This window comes from Branchiostoma floridae, chromosome 13 (assembly GCF_000003815.2).
Source record: "Branchiostoma floridae strain S238N-H82 chromosome 13, Bfl_VNyyK, whole genome shotgun sequence".
NCBI lineage: Eukaryota > Metazoa > Chordata > Leptocardii > Amphioxiformes > Branchiostomatidae > Branchiostoma > Branchiostoma floridae.
In genome coordinates, this window is record NC_049991.1 from 9,427,995 (window position 1) to 9,446,963 (window position 18,969).

General features: G+C 44.0%; 1 protein-coding gene across 1 annotated transcript in view; it reads left to right on the forward strand.

Annotated features, from left to right (window-relative positions):
• LOC118429792 (helicase with zinc finger domain 2-like) overlaps positions 1-18,969 on the forward strand; it is a 40,259-nt gene that overhangs the window by 739 nt on the left and 20,551 nt on the right. The window lies entirely within an intron of this gene.

Here is an 18,969-nt window from a genome sequence, read left to right on the forward strand (position 1 = left end):
CAAGTTCACGTGGATCTTTACTGTGACATCTAAGGTGAATTATGTTTGTTTATCAATTCTTTGCTTTTCTGGACTTCACTATCAGAATTCAAAATGGCGTCTTTCCTCTCAACCAGACATTTTCAGCTGACGTTGTTTTTTTCTCTCTCTTTCTCTCCTTCCCTTTCTCTTTATCTCTCTGCCCTATAGCTCTCTTTCAGCTCCTCGACTTGGAAAGCTCTTCGGGTGTTTTCTGCCAATGTCTTGGAAACGCCACCATCTTGTCTTTTGAGGCAAGGTCAGGCCGCCGTCTCAACGTCTTTTCTTTTTCATCTCTTGAGTATAGTTTTAACAACCACTCATATTGATTCACTATTTTTGGCGATGCCTCAGGGGCTAGCCTAATAGTATATCATTCTGTTTTCTGTAGGAGCCATTAGAGCATGTTGCGTTGCTTTTCAATCAGCATAGAACGCACTTCTCTTTGCATGGAAAAGAATTAGAGAGGAACTGTCAAGTCGCGGAGGGTAAACGGTTTAAGACTCCCTCTGATGACAACACATACAATGTCGAGGTCCAGGGCACGTCTCAGATGTTCGGGGTTTTCCCTCAATGGGTCGTTTTCGACTTCGGGAGACGACCCGTGGTTAAGAGACGTTTGGTGTTGTACGTGGGTAGTGTAGATCCAGACAACGGTGCCCAAGTCAAACCCGACCGACCTGACTTTGAACGCTGGCACAGCGGAAACAGAACCATCGTGAAGTTCGCTGAAGGACTCGATCCGGAGAACGAAGCACTGCTAGCGAAGTACAAAGAACCGATGGGGGATCAACGGGAGGTTTTGGCGAGGCTCTCCCAACGCAAGAAAGAGCTGGACGAAACGGTCTACAAGACGCGTATGCACGACCTTCTGAACCTGGAGGAGTTGACAAGAAACAGAGAAATCTCCAGGTAACACACCAAACAGATACTGTATGCTTTACTAGCACTAAAATATTACTATTACTAGCACTAGAATATTTGAAGCTTTTCTGTCGTAGTCCAAACAAAAAAGCTGCGAAACTTGTAAGCCCATTTATCATGCCTACGTCCCTTTTCGTGATAACAACTACTATGACATGAATGTTTATATAATCATTTTCCCTGCATTTTTTCAGTATCCGTACAGAGACAGCCCTTGAGCTGTCGGATCGTATAGAAGACGGCATCCTCCTGTTTGCTGAGGCTGGCACGTTGTACACCAAACTCCATCTGCAGGACCACCTGAGCGAGGATGGACCCGCCGGTAAACTCATCCTCACCAACGTCAACACCGTTCTACTGGCTCCTAAAGGAAGTGATACTGACAAGGTTAGAATGTGTACAATCCTCTTAAAGAACAGAAGTTCAACCATAAACAACTAAAGGAGTTAATAAACAATAAACAATAAACAATAAACAATAAACAGAATTTTCTAAAAACATATATTTGGTAAGCACTTAAGGATTAAAGCTATGAGAAAGGTTGGTAACAGATTATTTAAACATTGCTAAATATGTCCAAAAAATTTCATTCCATGACTGCCCAACTTAAGGAAACTATTTCTGGATACAAATCGTAGCAGATTTCGGCAGAATTGCACAGAGGATGAATTGGCGTTGTTTCAATAATAACGACGAATTTCTTACGTATCTTTTACACAGGTCTACGAAGCCGCCATCGTCCAACTGAAGGGGTTTGAAGGACGACGAAAGGATGTAATCTACCTGCAACTGTCCAGTCGCTGCTGCGAAGAACTCAAACTCAGCTCCGGAAAAACGGTTGAGTTTGAAGTCCGTTTCCACCTCAACCGGTTACATTTCTGTTACATGCACTTCGCTGTGGACAACATGGCGGCGCTTCACACCATCTTCCCCAGCAGGGCAGACATGTCATGGGTGACGGTGGTTGAGTCCTTACCAACACGAGTGCAGGACAAACTGCTTAACGCGAGACAGAGGACCGCTGTCGCCCGCATCATAAGCAGGATAGGTAACACTAACCCACCTGTGGTGCTGTACGGTCCCTTCGGTACAGGCAAGACTATGACCATGGCTTCTGCTGCCCTGCAGATTCTCCAACAGCCTGGCACGAATGTTCTCATCGCGACACAATCCAACAGGTCAGTTTTATTGCAGCCATATTGTCTCAGGGGAGAGATGCATGATGGGAAGGGTGTCAGCCATATTGTCCCAAGGGAGTCGTGCATGATGGGAAGGGTGTCGCTAGCGATTTTGATGTGTTAGCTGTTGTGGAATGTCACGAGCTTGTTGTGGCAGACTTGTATTATTGAGTATGTTATATAATTGTTACAAAGTAATAAAGTTATAAAGTATTTATCAAGAGAATAACGGTGTGATAACACACTAACGTAGATTCCTCTTGCATCACAGTGCTGCTGACTTATACATCAAGGACTACATCCATCCATACGTCACATCCGGTCATCCCGAGGCGACCCCGTTACGTGTGTACTTCAAAGAGCGCCGCCTAGACACCGTTGACGAGACCGTCAGGGAGTACTGCAAACTGGGCCCCAACAAGGAATCGTTCGCCATGCCCCAAATGGACGATATCATGAACCACCGTATCGTCATCGTCACCCTCGCCACGTCCATGTACCTGATACGGATGGGCATCAGGAAAGGGCACTTCACTCACATCCTCCTAGACGAGGCTGCACAGGCCATGGAGTGTGAAACCATCCTCCCGCTCTGTCTCGCCGATTCCACCACGCGCATCGTGCTGTCCGGGGACCACAAACAGATGAGCCCGAAAGTGCATTCCACGGAAGCGTGTGACTTTTCATTTGACAAGTCCCTGTTGGAACGGATGGTCCAAAGGTAAGGTTTTCTTCTACGGATGAATGCTCACTAGAAATAGCATTGACCAACAATACTGCAAGAATACTGTCAAGCATACTTCAACAGTCATGTATGCGTTTCTTCTCTGATTGCTCTGATTTTTTCTCAAATAAACAGGTACATCACATTCGGCAAAGCCAAAGGTACAACAGGGAAAGCGGAAAACCCATTCCTGGTCATGCTGAAGGACAATTACCGCTGCTGTGAGGAGATTCTCCGATTCCTGTCGGAATCCTTCTACGGAGGGCTGAAGAGCATGGGCCAGCCTCGCCATCCGCGGTGGTACCCGCTCACGTTCTTCAGCGCCGAGGGTGACGACAAGACGGGAGACTACAGCACATCGTACTTCAACATAGCGGAGGTCAGGCGTGCTTTTGATAACAATAAGATATTTCTTGTGCCTTCTTTCTTCAAGACGTGGCCACAATAGGTGGTTTTGTCTGGATGACCGTCGTCACATAACATAACATCTATATAGCATGATATGACATGTAAGTTATCTTTTACTTGTCTTTTCTGTTTTAACCAAAGTTGCTGGAGATAACAGAGAGAGTACAACAGCTGTGGAAAGACTGGCCGGAGGAGTGGGGCCCCCCTAACATGGCAGACATCGGAGTCATCACACCATACCACAATCAGGTTGGCATTGTTACTGCAGGAAATATAGTTCGTTCACGAATGGTTCTAAACTGTGTTTATATCAGAAATACTCAAGTTAAGAACCTCATTGTTTGTTTTATTGTCTTCTCACAGATGCAGCTTATCAGAAAGGAGCTGCGACAGAAGCGACTGGGTGGTGTAACGGTTGAAATGGTAACTAACATCCAAGGTAGGTTCACCATAACTATGATCCCTTCAGGTATATAATATATCGTGTCATTGTTTGATACGATGTTATATGATATGCTGTTTGGGTGCCAAGAATATTACAAGGTGTCTACCTAAACTTGATTAGCTGATGGAAACACATTGTTGGATGTATAACATGTGCGTGGAGCTCGTAGGCTGTCATTTATCTACATACAGTCGTTGTGATTATAACTCTCTGCTTCCGATAACTTCATAACTGCACCTTTACACAGGTAAGCAGTTCAGGGCAGTCTTCATCAGCACAGTCAGGACCAGAGCAACCTGTGACCCAAACAACGACAAGAACAGCTACGGCTTCTTGTCGGACAGCAAGCTGCTGAACACCGCCATGACCAGAGCGCAGTCTCTTGTCGCCGTAGTAGGAGATCCACGCGCGCTCTGCTCCCGTGGAGAGTGTCAGCGAGTCTGGCAAAGGTTCATGTCCGAATGTGAGAAGAACAATAGCCTGTTCCCACAGACCCTCACAATGAGACAAATCTATGAAAACAGTGAGAGCACCTCACTCAACCCAGAAGCACAGCCCTTCACTCCAAAAGGTCCCCTTGGCAGTCAAGGAGCCTCAGTACCGTGGTCTACACCAACACTGGCCAAGAAATTAGATGAGCCAGACGAAATCATCAGACAGCTCATTCTTGAAAGTCTAGAAGAGGAGAACGAAGAAGAAGCTAGTCGCTTCAAAGCGCAGGCGTTTGACCCCAACAAGGTAGCCGTGGTGCAAAGTCAAAAGGATCCATCGCAGGTATACCTACAGTACAGCTCAGGGCAACGGACAAGTGTAAGACGCCCAGCCCAACCAAGACTGGAGAGACCCCGCCTTGGAGCAGACAATGCCGATAAGGAGTATGACTCAGGTGAGGATGAACCGTACGACCCCACACAGCTTGAAGTTCAAGAGGAGAGCGACAACCGATGTTTCTACACCAACTACTCACCAGAAGAACTGGAAAACCTTCTCCGTACTGAACCAGACCGGTACAGAAGATGCAGACTGGTCGTGAAGGGAACCTACACAGCTTACGGAGAAGTCATCGGAGCAGACGAAGACGACATCTTGATTAACAGCAGAAAAAATCGAGGATTAGGGTGGGCAAACGACGAGGTGGTGGTGGAAATCCTTAAGAACACTGATCAAGAGTCGGAGGTATTCAAGACGTCATCAGATATTAGAAGAGGAAAAGTGGTCGGAATCATTCGATCAGCAGTTTCCTTGCACCTGAGAAAGTTCGTGTGTGTTGTTGACAGCAATAACCCTAACGTTATGGTCCCCATCAACACTGACGCACCAAAGTTAGTGGCCTATAACTACCTTGGCAAAGAGAACAGACGTCCAAATAGTGTCCGAGTGTACAGCTACATGACCGATGGATCCTTCAAGTTCAAGACGTATGAAGACATAGACCCCAGGGATCCTTACAAGAAGTTGTTTGTTGTGAGATTCCTGAAGTGGACGCCAAGGTTCGTCTACCCCCTGGGCTTAGTGACTGATGTCATCACCCCAGACAGCACGCTTGATACAAGCATGGAAATCCTCAACAACAGGTTCAACGTCCCTAGCAAGTACAAGGGCAAGGTCGAAGAAGACGTGAACAGGCGGTACTTCGTAGATTGGCAGATCCCGCAAAAGGAGAGAAACCAAAGGAAGGACTTGTCCAGAACTCACACAGTGTTCACCGTCGACCCACCAGAATCTATGGATTTGGACGACGCCTTCAGTATTGAGAGGAATCTAGATGGAACCTACACTGTGGGAATACACATCGCCGATGTCAGCTATTTCATCCCAGTTGGAAGTGATCTAGACAGGGAGGCTAAGGAGAGATCGACTACCCTCTATAACCACACGGGGAAACCACCAGTCCACATGATCCCGAAAAAGCTGAGTGAAGGGGTGTGCAGTCTGCTACCCAACAGGGATCGCCTGGCCCTATCTGTGTTTGTGAATTTTAACAGTGAAGGTGATATTGTTGTCGAACCGCAGATGGAGAGATGTGTGGTCCATTCACGGGCAAAGTTAAGCTATGCACAAGCAGAAGATATCATAGAAGGGTGGGGTTCCTTGACCGTACCGCAGGAGGTGCAAGATGGTGTCCGCGTACTGCATACCATAACGGCGGCTCGCCGACAGAAGAGACTAGGCCCAGCTCATCTCTACCACCAACCAGACGAGGAAAGAGAAGGAGCTGTAAGGGCACACGCAATGGTGGAGGAAATGATGATCCTAGCCAACACGAAAGTAGCTGAGGTTTTGCGGCAAAACTTTCCCGAAATCACGCCTCTTCGCAAACAGCAGCCACCAAAGAAGGAGAAGCTTGAGAGCTGGAGACAACGTCATGGCGGCCTATCAGGCTATTCCGTCGAGCTGGGCAAGTCATTGCCGAATGGAGAGAGCACGGATACACCAACCGCCGACATCCCTCTATTGAAGGACATTTGGGATGAGATCCGCCTTGCTGCTTTAAGTGGAGACCTGAACAGAATACAGCAGCTGGTGTGCACGGATGAAAATCACCCGACATTGGCACGAGCATTGCTGCAGCTGCGTGGCATTCAGGACAAAGCACAGTTCACGTGTTCTGCAGCTGAACCAAGCGAACACTACTCTTTGAACCAATCAGCGTACACCTACTTCTCGTCTCCTATTCGTAGATACATCGACGTCGTAGTCCATCGTCTCCTCGTGGCTTTGATCGCAAAGCAACCGCCACCATATACTTCTGATGAAATGAAGGAAATCTGCAGTCACTACAACAATATGGAGAACAACGCCAAAACGTACGAGCGGGAGACGCTGGTCCTGAAGTTGGCTTATGATTGGATGAACAAACCAGAAGTCATGTACCCTGTTATTGATACCGTTGACGGACAGGAGATACAGCTACTCATGCCGTCTGTACGACACACGGAGTCTCGCCAGCGGCGCGTTGCTTTCAACCTACTGAAACCAGCAGCCATGCCGAGCCCTGAAGACGAGGGAGAATCCGTTGAGGTACGCTGGAAACAACGGATTTATGACACCGCGCCTGACAAGACCAAACTGCCATGGCCTTCCGATCGCAAAAGGCCCCTGCAGCTCGACAGCGAGAAATATGTGATAAGGATACCTGGTCAATATTGGCAAAGGCTGGTAGAACATGTTCAAACGGGAAATATTGATCTCATAAAGTGCGTTGTAACCTACATAGAAGACGTCGTTGGCATGCAGCTGACGTTGGGTCCAAAGGTGTTTGAAGAGGTGTCATCGGAAGCAAAGGAGGGTATGTTTGCAGATCACTTCTGTACCTTCCAGATGACGTACACGCCAGGTCAAGTGGTTAAGGTTCAGCTGACCGGAGACATACAGAAGGGTCTTCTGTCTCCGTGCATCCAGCTGTTCAACCTGACGCCGAAGATGGACGTGTGTCTCGACCACAGACGAGACGCAGTGACAAGGTTTGCCGTCCCCGCCACGCAGTCTGTATGCAACATGACACGGTATAGATCTGTGCAGATGTATCAGAACCGCTGGTTGCCCATCATGGCGGTGGAAGCCGCGCATTGTGCCATGGAAAACAACGAGTCAGTCATTGTCCATGGTACCTTCATCAGCTGGGAAAAACAGCAGCACCAAACAACAGGGGAAGTGGCGTACATTGGTAAGATCACTCTCTCACAGAAGTTCTGCAAGGACCGCTGTATCCACTTCGATCAGGGTAACCAGAACAAGCTGACCTCAGTTAACGACACCGGGAAGCATTTCGACTACATCTGTGTGCGCTATACTGGGGTGAGGGCTGCGATGACTCATGATGGTCGCTTCAACATCGCTGCCGACAAGACAGAAGAGAAACACCCCCTGGTCTGTTGGGTGGGCCACTGTCTGGTGATGCCCGGGGTAGAGTACACTACACGTCAGGACGGGGACATCACGGTTCCTATCAAGCTTCATCAGCACCTCATGACGTTCCCGGACACTCTACTGCACCACGGCACGTCTATTCCGGCAACCATAGAGATCATCACCAAGACTCTACCTGACAGGTGAGAGGCGTCGGAATAGAATTAAACATTTTGCACACCTGCATAACTTCACTATTGACAGCGTGTTACATCTCACTCACTCACTCACTCACTCACTCACTCACTCACTCACTCACTCACTCACTCACTCACTCACTCACTCACTCACTCACTCACTCACTCACTCACTCTCCGTTGATGTTGAAATGGAAAGTCTTCATACAGATAAAGGTTATGTCTACTAACAGCAACTTTGAACATTTTTCAGACGTATGGAGAACGCTGTAAGATGGCTCAGCGGTTCGTCAGACTTAGTCCAGCAAATCGCCACTGGGAAAAACATTACTGCTAGAGGTACGAAACTCACTAACTTGTTACTTTGATGTTACAGACGATACATGTAAAATCGATGGTGGATAAGTCTTGACAATTTCTAGAGGTAGCCAAGGAAAGTATATGGCATTAAGTGTATAAATATGCATCTTTTCAAAAATGAAGTATATTTTTAGATTTGATGTATACTCTTGTCCTGTCCCTTGTTGGTGGTTTGCGTTGCACAGTTAATCCGCTGGCGAGTGAAGTCACCACCGAACCGTTGCCAGCCTTCTTTCCGTTGAACCAAGTCCAGGAGCAGGCTGTGAAACAGGCTATCAGCCAGCCCTTCACTCTCATCCAGGGCCCGCCAGGTAGGTCTGGGAATCTTTTGATCTGCATCATGTTGTCTGCCCGAGTGACATAAAAACACATTGTCATTATACCATATCGTAACATTTTGAAGACACAGATGCATGCGTAAGTATATCTTTATATTCGATTTTTGTTCGACAAAATTGTACCTCTACTTTTTTCATCTATGTGTGCAAGTGGTTGATTTTCATTAGACTACCAATGTCATAAAATCCGTGCTATTTTGACCACTGCTAGGCACTGGGAAGACCGTGACAGGAGTCCACATAGCGTACTACCTGGCAGAGATGAACAAACGGATCCAGTCTGTGTCGGGAGAGGGGGTGTACCCACCTCAGGTGCTGTACTGTGGACCCTCCAACAAGGCAGTGGACGTGGTCACTGGTGAGGCAAAACATTAGATAACCCATTTAATATACTATTAGTAATCATAACACATTACCGAAAGGCATTTCTGATGACAATGCAGTGAAAAGTGGTGCTATTAATGTTTTTGGTGTACTTGAGTAGCCAGTGCGGTGAAAGGAGCGATACATTGACTTATATACATGATTTTTTATCCAGGATACATGAAAAAGATCAAAGGGGACCTGAAGATTGTCCGTATGTACAGCGAGATGATAGAGAGAGAAGAGTTCCCCATCCCGAATGAGCCGGTACATCCAAATAAGTGCAAAAGGTAGAGTGCAGATATCTAACCATCGCTGAAAGTTTGGCTCAAATTCATGTTATACCTATACTAGATATACAGCAATCAGAAACTCGTGAATTAAAACATGGATTCATTAGTAATGATAAAAATGCCAGTATGAAGTTAGGATACGATGTTCATGTGTCATGTACTTATCAACATGCCAGTGTTGTTGATGTTTGTTGTTGTGTTGACGTCAGTTGAACGAACGATTTGTGTTTCAGTGAAAAAGAGTCTAAGATTACCAATGAACACGACGATGTATCGCTGCACCACCTGATCCGTAAACCGAGCAACCCTCATGCCGAGGCAATCAGGGCATTTTTGAGTCTGTTCAGAGATCCAAACTACACCGTGACAGAAAAAGACATCACTGACTACAAAATTCAAATCATGAAAGCAAAGGTGAGTGTGTTTAAGTTGCGTACATCGTTCTATTCTTATGGAATGATTCTTAAATTACTTCTGGCCTCTTTTATTCATTCTGTGTATGTAATATTGCAGATACACGAGCTGAGACAGAAGCATGTGATCCTGTGCACCTGCACGGCTGCGGCCAGCCCTAAGATGGGCATGGCGACCAACATCGAGCAGTGCATCGTGGATGAGTGCGGCATGTGCACAGAACCGGAGAGTTTCGTCCCCATCGTCGGGGCTCCAGTGGAACGAAACGGGTAAGACGTCCATCTAGATCTTTTTCCTTTTACGTAGTCCGTTTTGCTTTACTTAGCCCAATCTTCATGCCTGACGGTTGGGGACTATGGTGACATCCAGTAGCATATTCCCTACTATCTCTGGCTCTGTGACGTGAGCACACTCTGCCGGTGATGTACCCATCCAGTGCCGCGTATCATCACCCCAACTCCTTCTTGGTCTCCCATGGCTCCTAGTACCGTTGATTGGTCCCTTGTAATATGTGAGTTGTGTTGTTGATGTTTGCCCGCTCTTGTACCAAATATCCCGCCTTTCAGCAACTGTAAGAAGGTAGACAAGTACGTCATGCAATTATTCACTGAATTTTTTCCGCTATTTTGCCGTTCGGCGCAGGTCCATGACATTTCACAACCCCAAGCAGGTCATTTTGATTGGTGATCACCAGCAGCTGAGACCAATCGTTCTGGAGAAGACGTCACAACAGCTCGGACTGGATACGTCACTGTTCCAGCGGTATGCATGGAAGGCTACCATGCTCACAATACAGTACCGTATGGTAAGGATATCTCTTTGTGATGTTTGATATTTCTATAGTTAGCAGACCCTGTCTCAAATTCGGAGAATGACAGAAATTTCGAAATTTTATTATTTTAAGTCATAACAATGAGACGGCTTTGTGCCTAACCAAAGTAATAAATCAATATAAATAAAAGTTTTAATTCATTAATTAATTTATTGATTAAACTTATACACACTCTCTTTTACTGTACCTGTGATAAAACCTACCTGTACCCTCACTGTCACCATCATTAGAAAAATGCCGTAACAAAGTCATATTGTGTAACTATTTTTGACAGCACGAAGCCATCTGCAGGTTTCCATCCCAAATGTTCTACGAGAACAAACTCCGTACCCACCGTTCCGTCATCGAGAGGCGCAGGCACCCTACCCTGGACAGACTGTGGCCGGGAGGAGTGGACAGGCCCACAGCCTTCTGTCACGTGGTCGGGAAGGAGGAGGTCCAGACGGTGGCAACGGCGGAGGGCAACCAGATGTCACGGAGCAACGAGATGGAGGCTGACATGGCGGTAGGGGACTCTACTTGGACATTGTTATCTTACTACTTTCGTACCATGTATAGAGTTTGAGACAGACTCTTTCTACTATGTTTGATGTGCACATTTGAGTAACTTTTCAAGCATTGAAAAGGGCATGATAATGGCTTCACTTTACTTTGGTATAGAAAACAAATGAATGGTCTAATGTTGATATGACAGTCGTGTGATGACAAACCCATTTAGGAACAGTTATAATTCACTCTCTCCTCTAGTATAAGGCTTAATTTGTGTGTCTTTTCTGATAGATTAAGATGGTGATTTCTTTGGTGAGACAGCACAACATCCATCCCGAGAACGTCATCCTGTTGTCCCAGTACCGCGCCCAGTGCGCGCTCATCAACAAGAAGCTGTCGTCTGAAAGGAAGAGGCTGAACGACGAGCGATTGGAGAGGGTGGGGGTGAACTCGGTGGTCTCTAGTCAAGGTAAGAAAGTAATCAACAAAATGGTTCGAAATGGCTTCAGAGGTTGATAGGTTTGCTGAGATAAATGTTATAGCAATGCAATTCAGTTAGAAAGCATTACATGTATTAGTGTAACGAATAAGAGTGTACGGCATCAGGCAACGATGATCCCATTGAAGCATGCTAGCAGCCAACACTACAGACTCAGATGGTTAGGCCATATCAATAGGACGTATGAGGAACGGTTGCTCCCTGGAATGGATACCATTTTATTTGGGAAACAACCGTTAAGAGGAAAGACAGACAAAAACTTGTTAATTGTACCGCAACTTAAACACACAAAAAAGTGATTGCCAACGATCACCAGGGATGTCTCTGCAAAGGATACGGCGCCAGAGATTCAAACGACTGAGAAAAGGTAAAATGCTTACACGATTTAAGGATATTACTTACTTATTGTGTTCTTTGTCCACAGGAAGCGAGTGGGATTACGTCATCTTCTCCACGGTGAGGTCTCTGCCGTCGTACGAGATCGAACAGAACCCCTCCCCCAGTTGGCTCCGGAAGTACCTCGGGTTCATCATGGACCAGAACCAGGTCAACGTCGCCATCACCCGGGCCAGGAGGGCGCTGTGTGTTATCGGTGGGTAAAACCCCCAAATAATATACCATTTGGTTCGTCCCTGAGGCGTCGCCAAAAATGCTGTACTTACTATCGTAATGTCATTGGCATCCTTCTGTCTCAAGATACAATGCATAGAGACTTGCCGATGTGAGTTCATCGACCTGCTTGCCTGGTCTGCACGTGACTTTATAAGGTGATGGAGGGGTGTGCAATTCCTTCTCCACTCTCTCGGCTACTGACGCTCATTGCAATCACAGCATGAACAAAGGATACTTGCCTAGTAGTACCTAAAAGATAACTCCTTGTACGTTTGCTGTATGTAAATTGTCTGAGGAATGATGAAAAGAGTGGTGCATAGCTCATTCAGATTGCCGGCAACGGATCGCATTTGGAAGCACAATCATGCACATCTTAAAAGAGAAGATTAGATTGATTTGTTAAAAAGGAGATACAAAGTAACATTAAAAATATAATCTTGTCTCTTTTCTCGACAGGTAATAAGAACCTACTGAGGGTCCATACTCTATGGAACAAACTAATCACCCATTACGAAGAGCAGAAGTGCCTTGTGAACAACACGAACTTCCTGGCACGTGCCCCGTCCCAACAGGACGCGAGGCGATCCCAACAGTACCCTTGGCGGAATGGGATGCCTCAATTGTAATACAATGCATACATTGTTTATGATATAACACCTAGTTGGGAACCTCACTCGTCAAAGTATTTTGAATACGAAATACTAGTGGTGTTTTGTTTGCGTATTCTATAGATTATCATCTGAACACTGATTTAATGTCATTTGCCAAATGGACTGAGAAGACAACTTATACTGCTGTAAATTTATGCCATAAAAAGATTAAAGTACAAAAACTGGTAAGTAAGGTACGATGCACTGATGCAAATTCAAATAGATAGAGTTAGTAGTATACAGAAGCGTAATGATCATCATGACCGGTCGACCTCACAAATATTTTCATGCCAATATTGTAGTTTTGTAAACTATTTTTAACCTTGTAATTGTTTTTTATTGTACAGCATGTTTCTCATGAAATATAAGTGTTGTGTCGTGTCGTCTTCTTCTTTCAATCTTAGATGATATAGAGTTTTTAATATAGTTATAAAACATTTTTGTATGAGGTATACGGAAGTGGTCTTACTGTATCATATACGTGATGGCAGGATACCATCAAATGACGTTTTATGAAATACTGTACTAGAGAATATATTCTCTTAACAAACTGTTTACACGTTTTGTAATGTGTTTTACTTGCAGCTTGTTTTAAGTATCGGATCGAACTACAATATCGTTAAAAGAATAGAAATAAAAAAGCAATAGCATACTGTACAGCATGAATTTTGTATTCGGTGTATCTTTCATTTAGCATATAAAACTTACTATCTGCCAATGTCCAATTGCCAGATGTTTAAGCTGCAGAATAAGAATATTATACTTAAATTCTGGAAACTTTCAACCAATAAAGGTACGTTGCCCTCCTCGTCTTTGGGAAAAATATAGTGACAAGTACAGAAGTATACCATGCATAATTCTAACACAATTTCTTAAATAAATCTCTGTTCGTGATGAATACTGAATAAACCTGGCAGAGAGCAGACAGATCAACCGTTACAACCGACCTTTTGTCTGATCATGTTGATCCAATAAAACCATTCATTCATTCATTCATAAAATACCGTGTTTGTACATGTAATAAGATACGTCTATGTGTAACTAATATGGGAATCACCAGTGTCGTTGTATTGTCATTGTGTAAAACTAACATGTCTCTTGTTCCAAATAGGCTAGTCGTTTCACACAGCCATCAAAGGATCAATGCATATGTCAATAATGACTCATAGCCCAAAGAAAACGGCTATTGTACATTACATAATAGCTGTGTCTGCTCTAGGAGTCGTTATTGACATACGAGTGCTTTTCAATTAACTGGCTATTAGTCTTAATGTCAGTTGTATGTTTGGAAGCCATGCCACAAGAAGACAATAAAAAAGAACTTGACCCATGGTCAAATACTGCCATTTTAAAACTTTCTCCCTATCAAGGAGCCTGTCTCCGGCTGTTATTTGTTAATCACAAGCCCTCCCAACAATAACAAAAATGGTGTCGAAGAATGCATTGAAACGTGAAGGTCTATTACATGTATAATGCACTGCGCAGGTCAGGGTGTCAGCCAATGTCGGTCGTATGTACATGCTTGCTGAGGGTCGGTGTAGTGTGAGACGAAAGCTGAGAACCTGGAAAACACCTATGGCATCACTGCGTCTAAAATTAGAAACTGGAAAGCACCCTTGGCAGCACTGCGTCTCATCTACAGAGTTCTGACTCTAAGCACTGTACGAGAGTATTTACAAGCGGACAGACAACCTCTAACTTACCAACCCATACAGGTATGATGCATTATTACTATTAGTTAGATATGCCTAATACAATTTTCTACCATGGAGACGGATCAATTGTATAGACAAATAGAAATGAGATCACTCACAGGTGTCACAAAATAGTTTATCATGTCGTTCGGAATATCACAATGACGGAGAACTATTTGATTTGTTAGGTGTTGTGAAATTTAGTATCATGTGACCGCATAATACGACTGTCTTTGTTTAATAATCAATTTCTACCAAATTAAGAGTGGACGTATTATCTATAACTCTATTACAACATGTCTCCCTCTTTAGGGAAATACTGGATACGCCCAGGTCATTAAAGAATCGCTTCTACGTCATACAATAGGTGTGTGACACTAAAAACTCACCTAGAACAGACGCTAGTATACGTAACGTTACAATTTACATGATTCAACTGCGAACACTAATTAGGCAACTTCGAAATTCCCTTTTCTCTACCAAGTCTACTTGTGCATACCTAAATCTACCTAGCATGTTTTTTCTCTACCACAGCCAGTTCTATCGGAGCCGCTTAAAGAATGTTACATGTACTACATCTACTACAATTTTGTTCGTTAACAGAAGAACGAGGCTTCAGGGTGAATTAGACAAACGTCATATCCTTTCTCCCAAGATTAACTTGGATGTTGTATTGACGCGAAGTCTGGGTGTGCCGTTGTTAGGAATTCGAAGTCAGAATGAGTCAGACGCGAAACTATTCATGATAAATATAGCTATGACGCACGCACCGAAACTAGTATCGGATTGCTGTTCAACTTCACAAACAAGAGATTTTACGCATTGACTAATGCTCGGTACGTGGTATTACTGTTAGTTGTTTTGGAGTGGAGCTTGGTTAGTACTTAAGTTGAGGAATTGTGCATCAGAAAGACAAGAACTTGTTTTATATAGTACCACGAAGTGCTCTCTTTGGTAAGTACCTCCAATACGAATGGTAACACTTTGGCATGATTACAGACATTCTAATAGAAGCGTTGGGCTTCAGGTGGTGTACGGCATATATATTCAAATAAAGACACGCGTGACATTATACAAATAGGTAGCAGTAGGCGCAGGGAGTTGGGTGAAACCCTATCGTTTCAGTAGCAAGAGGATAAGCTTTGGTGTTGTTGCGGGCTCGTTTCGGCTTAACAACATCGCATGCAATTTAAACATGGATCCAGGTATGGTACCGGTGTATACACAATAGTTGCCAAGGTGTTGGGAGGGCGACGCTGCTATGTCCCGGTTGGTAACCTAATTAAAGGTGTGTCCTGAAATGTCATTGGCACAGTCATCCTTGACACCATGACGTAATAGGGTCATCTGGGTACCAGCAACGTAATGTATTGTCGTGATAGCAACAGTACTGGGAATCTACTATGCGTGAGTCAAAATTTCACGACTTGTACTGATAAATAATATACAGTAGAGATCTTTTGTAGCATACACAGTATCGTAAGCCAAAGGTTTGGTGTAATTCAGATATCATGACTTAAAGTTTTAGCGCTAGATTTCACCACTAAACGACGATGGAATAAATTTCAGAAAGTCATGTGAACTCAATGTGCCTGTCGACTAACACAGATTGTTTCGGAACCTACAGATTTGAGACAGTGAGGAGCGCCCACTGGGTGATACTGGACTGGGTCCCTATCCCTTTTACTAAGGGGTGGAACTTGGTGAATATGGTGGACGAATACCTTCTTCCTTATGCCTGTGCTCTCCTAATGCCTTGCAGTCACTCACCACAGAGACAACAAAGAAGGCTTGAGATAGAAGACCGCTTGGAATATGTACGGTAAGTGCCTTTGTGTAGCAATGTGCTCTAATTAGTTACCACAGGTTGACATATTACGTCCTATGGCGGGAGCAGGCGTAAAATACAGTTCACATGTTGTATGTAAAATTTAGATTGAATCTGCAACCTCCGCGTTTCCAAAATCTACAACAGTTGGTTCCCAGTCTCAGTCCTTTTGAAATCACACCAAAATCGGCCCATTTTTTCTTCCGACCACGGAAGAATGGGCAATAAGAAAAATTAATGATCTTCCTTTGCAGCGTTACAGTTAATAGCTTTCCGGGCGCTCTTTTGTTGACTCACTTGTCGAGAAGATAGGGTAAACATTGATACGACGCACCGAAACTAGTGTCAGATTTAACTTCTATCGCTTAGGCCAGTCTTGCGCGGTTCCCAGCAAGTGTTTGTAGAAATCCATGTACTTTGTTTACTAACGGTTATGAATTATATTTCACCCATGCCTCAGGTATGGGTTTATATTTCATCCATACAACGAGTTCTGTTGAAATATGTTGTTTTTCTTGGTGTACGTTTGCTTCTTCTTCATTGCCTTCTCCATAAATATCCTATTTAATCAAACTGTGCTGATATTTAAACCAAATTATCTATGAAGCGATATGGGAATGCCGGTGATGCCTATAGGGCATGGATCCACATGGCAATTTTGGACTGGGGTGATCATCCATTTTTCCAGTGAAGGTGTTTTAGACTTTTCTATTTTACATGAGGGTGCCTCTATAGAAGAGTCTATTCTCGCACGGGCGGCACTTTTCCGAATTCGATTTTGGTCTTGACTTATCATATATCCCTTGTTTTGAGTATCTTGGGACTGGTCTATTTTGCATAATATTACTGGAAAAAGAGTCCATTCTTGCACGGGGAACATTTCTAGAATCACATTTGGACTAGAGTGATGCAAAAGTCTATTTTTGAGCGGAAATGTTTGGACTGTTCCATTTTACACAGGAATGTCGTTGGGAGAGTCCATTTTTGCACCGAGATTTTTAAAAATCTATTTGATTTTGGACTGGGATGATGATACAAAATTTCATTTTTGAGCGGAAGTGTTTTAGACGTGTTCATTTTACATGCACGTACCACTGGAAGAGTCCATCTGGCACGGGGGTGATTTTTGAAGCTCAATTTGGACTATGTTGTATTTTTACCTGCGTCCATACGTGTGCGCCCCCGCGGTAAAACAAACATAAGCCAAGTCGTTGCAAAAAGCCTCCTCTTCTGCAGTATCAATTACAGAACAAAAACAATGTAACAGTGCCCCTATAGAAGCCAACGGTACAGAAGTGAAAGGAATCATGCACCTGACCGTTGACCTCTCCTTATTGCAGCTCATCGGGGTTTTGTTCAGAACAAGACAGCCTCTATAAGGTAAGTTTCGGTGTATGTTTTTCTTCCTTTCGTTCAATGCAAGCACTGTTTAAATAATGGTGATTCCTTTGATTTGTTCCACTATTGTCGACTTTACTTATGACAGATGAATCAAAGCCGGGTAAATGCAAATGTAAAGGAAAATATCCAAAGCAATCATAAATATAATGCATAGATCATTGCATGTTCTTAACAGGCACTCTACATGGTCTTAAAATACATTCTATATGGGCGTAAAAGACAAATTTAGGTTAACACTGTCTTTGAGGAGGGCCCCGTGATCCTAAAATCTCATTTTGTCTAGAGTCAAGTTCCATTCAATTTTCACAAGAAGGCTGATATCAGATCTAAATATGGAGAAAACGTTAATTCTCATGGCTTCCTTTTTCTCAGAGATACCTACTAGATAAACTCAAGGGGGATTTGAAGGCGGAGGGAAGTGACTGCTATGACGAGGGAAACTTAGCGTCAGCCTGTTCCTACTACTCACAATGCTTAGAGGTCTCCGAGGTGGTGCATATAAAAGGCTTTTACAGTTGCACAGGAGGTGTCAACAGTAGAACTGACGACGGCGAGTTCATACGGAAAGTCTACACTAACAGAGCAGCGTGTCGCTGTAAACTGGTAAATATCATAAGCTTTACATCATTTAGTGGAGAGCGCCCTGTTATCAGATGGTTATGTGTTCGGGTGAGCGTGTCTGTCTGTGAACTACATAGCTCAAGAAGTAATGGATAAAACTTTGTGATATTTGGTATGTTGTCATGTTAGGTGTTACATTCTGGGCTCCCTGTAGGGCTGTTTTAGTTGCAGACTTAAAAACAGGATAACTGTGTGTAAACTATGTTAATCAAAACATGATTTATGTAACTAATGAAAAAAAATCATATCTCAATTGTGCTAAATGACAGGATGTTCATACGTATTACAAGTGTAACTTGTACCAATAGAATGCAGATCAAGATCTAATTTGCATAATTCATAAGGAAGTCGTAGAATACCCTACTAAAGTATGTAAATTTGCACATCACTTGCGTGATCAACCCATTGGGTTGTTCAAACGTTTCTAATTTGATGTACTTGTATTGGATTTCTGCCAGTTTATTTGTAGTGACGCTGAAAAAAGTGATGTGTCTGTGTACGCGTATGTGTTTGTGTGTGTGCGGATGTGCACTCACATGTGCTTGTGTTCATGTGTGTGCTCGCAGCCATGTATACTCAGTAATACTCAGTACCCAAAGGCAATTTTTGTTTCCTTCTTTCAGGGTGACTACGAAGGCGCCATCCAGGACTGCGACAAAGGTACTATAGGCTTTCTATTTGTTTGAAATGTGTGGGGTTTTTTTTAGAACAAACAGTGCTCTTGCGTAGAAACTAAGACACTGGTACTGTTTAGGGTGTGCTCCCGCAGCGTTTCAACTCGCCGGTTAAGGTAGACACACAATGCTAATCAAAGACGAACCAAGCGCAAGTA